The sequence below is a fragment of the Gossypium raimondii genome, chromosome 7 (genome assembly GCF_025698545.1).
Source record: "Gossypium raimondii isolate GPD5lz chromosome 7, ASM2569854v1, whole genome shotgun sequence".
NCBI classification, from domain to species: Eukaryota; Viridiplantae; Streptophyta; class Magnoliopsida; order Malvales; family Malvaceae; genus Gossypium; species Gossypium raimondii.
Genome location: NC_068571.1, coordinates 32,376,079 through 32,382,760, shown reverse-complemented (window position 1 = coordinate 32,382,760; position 6,682 = coordinate 32,376,079). Strand labels below are relative to the sequence as shown.

General features: G+C 29.9%; 1 non-coding gene across 1 annotated transcript; it reads right to left on the bottom strand.

Moving 5' to 3' along the window:
* Nucleotides 1–6,259: 6,259 nt before the first annotated feature.
* LOC128042658 (small nucleolar RNA R71) lies at nt 6,260–6,366 on the bottom strand. Its single transcript, XR_008198173.1, has one exon. It is a non-coding gene; the product is annotated as a small nucleolar RNA R71 (small nucleolar RNA).
* Between the last annotated feature and the right edge of the window lie 316 nt (nt 6,367–6,682).

The following is a 6,682-nucleotide window of genomic DNA, read 5'->3' as shown; positions in this document are numbered from 1 at the left end:
GATCGCGCCTTTCCTTGTGCATATCCTTTAACAGTTTTAGATTATTAGTTGTAATTGCTTCAAGCATGAGATATTGACACGGTATCAAATTGGTGAGTTTTATATGATTCAGTAATGAAATATGTAGTAGGTGAAATCAATGAGAATCACGAACATCATGATTCGTGATGACGATGATGAGTCAACTAAAAGGCAAACTAAACCCAACAATGGCGCCTTCCCTAGTTTTTGTATGTAGACTTTAACGGTGGTCTGCCCCTTTGTTTTAATTAGTTACTATGCTTTTTTTTTTTTGTGAAGTACGTAGTTTCTCTACTACAACTTAATGTTTTTAGGTTTTTTTTTTTTGTTATTTTCCAAAATGTGTATTTTAAATTATGAGTTTAATTTTTCCGTTAATGCTCTTAAATAATTTGATGCGGTTTTTTCAAATATGTGATAATGTGGTATATATACTTTGGTAAAATATGTAAAAGAAGAATTTAATTATACAAAATTTGTCGAGATCAAATGTTTAAAAATAATAAATTATATTATTTGATGGAATTAATTGAAAAGGTTTACTTTTGAGATTAAAATTTTCATTTAAAAAAATTAGAAATAAAAATACATAACATGAAGACATTTTTTTTAAATTCCGACCTTAATTAATGTTGTTTTTATTTCATTAGAACAATTTTGAAAAATGATATTATGAAAAAAAGATATTTTCTAATGTTTGGATAATTAATTGTAAAATATTTTTATTATTCAGTAATTTTTTTGAAATCATTTTTGAAACTTTTTCTAATGAAACAAACACAATATAAATTATATTTGTTATAAAAATATTATAGAAGTGTTTTCCTTTAACAATTGAAAATTATTTTATAATAAGATAATATTCTATATAGACTTAATAATAACTAATATCTAATTAAAACTTACTTTAAAATTACCTATTATATATATACAAACACGAGAGCTTATAGTAACACATTAAAACTGAAAGGAATAAATGGAATTAACTTAGATTTAAACAAACATTCATGTTTATATTATTAAAATATTCATATTCATATTTTATACACTAAATAATTAATGTTTATAAATTGCAATATATATTTATTATTAAAAATTAATATACTTTTTCAATAAAATTTTAAGAATATTACATAAAATATTAAATTATTATTAATTTAACATATATTATTAAAATAAAATCATAATATAAAATAAATTTATTAAAATAATATTTTTGTTATATTAATAATTTATTATATAATTTTTTACTAATAAAATTAAATATAAATATATATGTTTAATAATATTAAAAAATATAATATTTGTGTTTGTTGAAAAATATAAAACTGGCAATTTGGTACCATGGGGAGTGTCCACTCCCTTGCCCACCAAATCTGTGTGGAGATAGTTTTCATATTTTGATGTTGGCAATTTATTAAACCTTATATTTGGGCTATGTTGATTACATGGTGAATATCTAGCCTATTATGGAAGATCGCTCTGCTTGAAAATTCAAATATTGGTAATTGATTTGGATCGAAATGCCCTAAAGCAATCCTTTTGATTATGGACTTCGGATTGGATCATGATTCTGCTGATGAGTTGCCAAAAGTCCATATTTACTTCATATTTTAATATATTGTATTACTCTTATGGTATTTTTTTTATTGGGATTGTATTAGATCTTCCATTGTAAGTCTCGAAATCAATGTCTATATATTTGAGAAACTTGCCTAGGAAAATTTATTGAGGGTTAAGACACATAATCATTATTAATAGAATACTTTTGTAAAAGTGATATTTTTATAGTGAAACCTGTTGTTGTGGTTTTACTTGCTATGACCACAGGGGGTGATCATAGTAGTGAGAATATTGTATCTTCAAAGTGCAAGAGTAATGGAAACAATCACGTTTTATGTGTGTGTGTGATTGAGTAGATTCACTATGTAATTGTTGAAAAGAATGCATATTTCACACTAAGTTAGGCTCCGCAGACGTAGGAAAATCAAACTATGTAATCATCTTCTTATGCCTTATGTGTTTACTGTTTTCTTATTCAATGCCTAGAGAAGTGCCCACCAAGTCAAGCACTAATTTGGTTGTGTAGTTTCTACTCTTAGCAACGCACTTTTTGCTAACAATTGGTATTAGAGCCTACCACTTAAAGTGAGATCCAAAGTGTTGCTAACATTTAGATATAGAAGGTTCATCCTCATCAAAACCCCCTATGCTTGATGTTGGCAATTATATCTACTGGAAAACACGCATGAAAGCCTATATAAAGTCAATTGATAAGAAAGTTTGGCATGTTGTGTTAACTGGATGGGAAGCACCTAAGATAGATAGTGACAATGGGAGAGTTACAAAGCCAGAAATACAGTGGACTATAGAGGAGAAGTTGGCAAATGCTAATTCAAAGGAATTATATGCAATTTTCTGAGGAGTGCATATGCAGGAATTCAAAAGAATTGTCAAATGCACTATAGCAAAATATGCTTAGGATATCTTGGAAACAACTTATGAGGGAACCTCTATGATCAAGTAGTCAAGGATGCAAATGTTGACTTCAAGATTTGAAGGCTTGAGGATGCAAGAATAAAAAATAATAGGTAAATTCTATGCCAACTTGTGTGACTTATCAAACCAAGCTTTTGAACTAGGGAGGAATATTCAAATGCCAAACTTGTGAGAAAGTTGCTCAGATCTCTCCCTGAAAGGTTTTCTATCAAAGTCACTACTATCAAGAAAGCTAATCATCTTGAAAAATTGGTTATAGATGAATACATTGGTTTTCTATAAATCTATTATAGTATGCCCAAAGACTAATCATAGGATAATTGTAATTACATACTTGTTTTACCTTTTTTATTAATATAAGACATTATCATTATTATTTCAGTTTTTTTTCTGTGTATATAAATAAACTGAATTATAATAAAGTCCTAAGAAAATATGATTATTCTTAAAAGGTCTTTAGTTAAGTATTATTGTGGGCTTGGACAACAATAATGCATTGAGAATAATGTGTAGTTGATTGATGACAAAAAAATTGTCATTGACATAGGTATGTCAAAATCAATACATTAGTATGTGTTGGAAAAGAACATATTGGACGGACCCGCTATGAGTATGTTTCTTGGATTATTATGTAATAGTCACAATACTCATAGTGATAACTATGTATATGATCCTCAGACTTGAGATCATCATTGTCCTAACATCGTGAGTCGTATATTTTGATACAGTCAAACGTCTACCGTCACAGGTTATACTATAAAGACTAATGTTGGATATACCACAATCCATGTAGTGGGATATAGTTGATCAAGATAGGATTTATCCCTCCCACATAATGGGAGCAATATCTGAGGAGGCCTCTTGATGGAGTGAGACTAGAAATGCATGGTCATGCTCGAATAAGTTGATATGAGATATCACACTTATTTATTTATTGTAGTCTACTCAGAAAATCAAGAAATATGATATTAGACTATACAAGTGTGACTATTCCATGACTTGTGTCCAATTTAGATATTAAGGATAAAAGGATATAATACATGAAAAGATTATCACAGAAAGGTTATGTTGAATTATGACTTCTTGTAACTTAGGTAGCAATAATGCATTGCTAGATTGTATTATTAGAAATGTTCTAGTATTACTACTAACGTTACAAGAACCTACAGGTCACACCCTATGGTTAAAAACAAACAAAATCGAAACACATTTGGTATTGTGTTTAACTATCACATGAAATAAATTAATTATTGAATTAATTTAATTTGACAATTAAATATTAAATGAATTAAATGTACAAGCTTGTTGTACACAAATAGAGAACATAATTAAAATTAATATATGAATTTGATTCATATAAAATTTTAACAGAATATAGTTGATCGAAATTATTATAATAAATTATTATTATGATTTCGGTCAAACATTGAAACATGGTAGTTATAATTCTTTTTCGAAAGAATATAGCGTGTTTAGTGCTTTCCATATGTTCTCTATAAGATTTGATTCTACTTTCAATATATGCATACCAAAATACCGAATTAGGGTAAGTGTGTTTTAAACAAAAATTGACAAAAAGGGTCTAGCATCCGTTTTGGGAGATTTTTCTCTGGAATAGTTCCAAGAGAGTTTTGCGGTCATTTTAATATCAAGTGGACTACGTAGAGGCTAGAACATTTTTGTTGTGGCTTAGAATCAACATCAAATCAGCAGCATCCCTTTATCGTTTTCGGTTAAAGGTATATCTTCAACCTTATTTCAACATGTTTCATTTCTCGTACATGGATCCATAGTTGTGGATCACCGAAATATTTTTTTCGCTGCACCACGAGGCGTATCAGCGGTCCCAATAACCACCAATTTCACCACACATCAATGATGACTCAACCATGGGAGGAAATTAAATGATTCATTTGCTAAAAATAACAAAGGGTATTGGGGCTTAACAACTATAAAATGAGGCCTTCATTTCATAAAAAAATGTACCAATTTTTAGAGAAAAAAGCATTTGAGTGTTCTTTTCTTTTCTTATGGCTTGTTAAGCATTTGCTTGCCACAATATAAGGCAAAACACTTGCCAAGAGTGAGCAGCTAGAAAGTATAACTTGAGAACATATATGTGATTTAACATAAAGAGGAGGAGAGCCCACATGAGAAGCTACAAGGAGTAGTTGCAGATAACCCCCTGTAGTCCAACTGTTTTCTCTTATTGTTGTGCAATGGCCTTGGATAACCCCCTTGGCTAATCTTCTTCCCTTTTTCTTTATTGTTAATTGTTGCTTTCTCTGTTGAAATACATGTTTTCATCTCATCTTTATGTTTTCAATTTAATAAAGTATGACTTAATTTTGTTTATTCCGAATAAGTATGAATCATGATTTGAGTTGATTGGTTTTTGTATTATGAATATTCTATGCAAATGATTGTTTCATTCATTTAGGTTTAATTCATGTTAATACTTATAACTGTAAGGTCAACATTTGTAAGTTAATGAATTAGCTATTTAATCTGAGAAGAGGTGATAGTTAATAAACAAAAGACCTAAATGATACATAGCATGTCGATATCAAAAGATGATTGTTGTATGCATAAACTGTATAAAATGCCTGAAAGAGTGATTTCTAGGTTAGTTTGACATAGACATATGCAAGGTGACTTAGGGACATAATAGGACTTCGAGAGAAGCCTATGCTTAAATATAAATTGGGTTTAATGATTTTCATATTGTCACAATCTTTCGTGATATTCTTATTATAACTGTCAATAAACTCTTACTTGGTGAAATACTTGTTTTAGTCTATTCATGTTATGTTTATTAAATCTTGTGTGTAACTTTCTTGTTGCTATTATTCTTCTGCAACGTGTGCTATTTTGTTTTGTGGGTATTTGAAATCTAATTAAACTCATAACATAATTTTCGACTCTCAACAACATTATTTCTCTTTGTTTGTTTTCTTCCAAATTGTTTTATAGTTGACTTTGCAAATGATTTACACATTCAGTCCCTATAGAGACGATAACTTTTTACTTATTATTTATTACTTGTAACGACCATGTACAGTTGCACATAACTCTGATACAAGTTTTTAGCATCGTTGTCGATGACTATATTTTGTCATTATTTGTGAAGATATTTGTTTTACAATTTGGTTATTTTTTTGTTGTTAATTTTTTTATTTTTTTATTTTCCAAGGTTTATGAATGTAGACCGAATTATTGATCTATTGCCAATTGACCTAGAAATTAAACGCACTTTTACGAAAAGAAGAAAGGAACGATCAATCCAAAGACAAGTCGAAGAAATGAATCAAAATCTAAAAGAAGACGTGGCCAATAATACTCGGACTCCGATCCTTGTTGCTGGTGACATAGACCGAGCTATTCAGCAATATGTTGTGCCCTTATTTAGTGAAATCAACCCAGGGAATGTAATACTTGAAATTGAGGCCCCTCAGTTTGAGTTAAAGCTGGTGATGTTCTAGATATTGCAAACAATAAAAAAATTCAGTGGGATGTCTGCTGAAGATCCACATATGCACCTCCGCTTATTTATGAAAGTAAGTGACTCCTTCAAGTTACTCGGAGTATCTGAAGAGACTTTAAGATTAAAGTTATTCCCATGTTCGTTGTGAGATTGTGCATGAACTACCTGAATTCCTTACCGCCCAGTTCTGTATATACATGGCAAGAATTGGCGAAACATTTTTTGATGAAGTATTTTCCACCAAATAAGAATGCTAAGCTCAGAAATGAAATTACTATGTTTCAGTAATCTGATGATGAGTCCTTTTATGAAGCATGGGAACAATTTAAGGAATTATTATGAAAATGCCCACGTCATGGTATTCTTCACTGCATCTAATTGAAGACCTTTTACAGTAGTCTAAATGCTTACACAAGAATAATGGTAGAAGCTTCAACCAACAGATCTCTTCTTTCGAAGTCATACAATGAAGCGCATGAGATTCTTGAAAGAATTTCAAGCAACAACTATCAGTGACCAACCAACTAAGCAGGCACAAGAAGAAGAGTGGTAGGAGTTCATGAAGTTGACGTTCTTACGTCTTTAACAGCTCAGGTATTTACTATGACTTTCATGCTTAAAAATATTATTGCCAATGGTTGCAACACTAACATGACAAATCAACAACCAAGTCAGTTT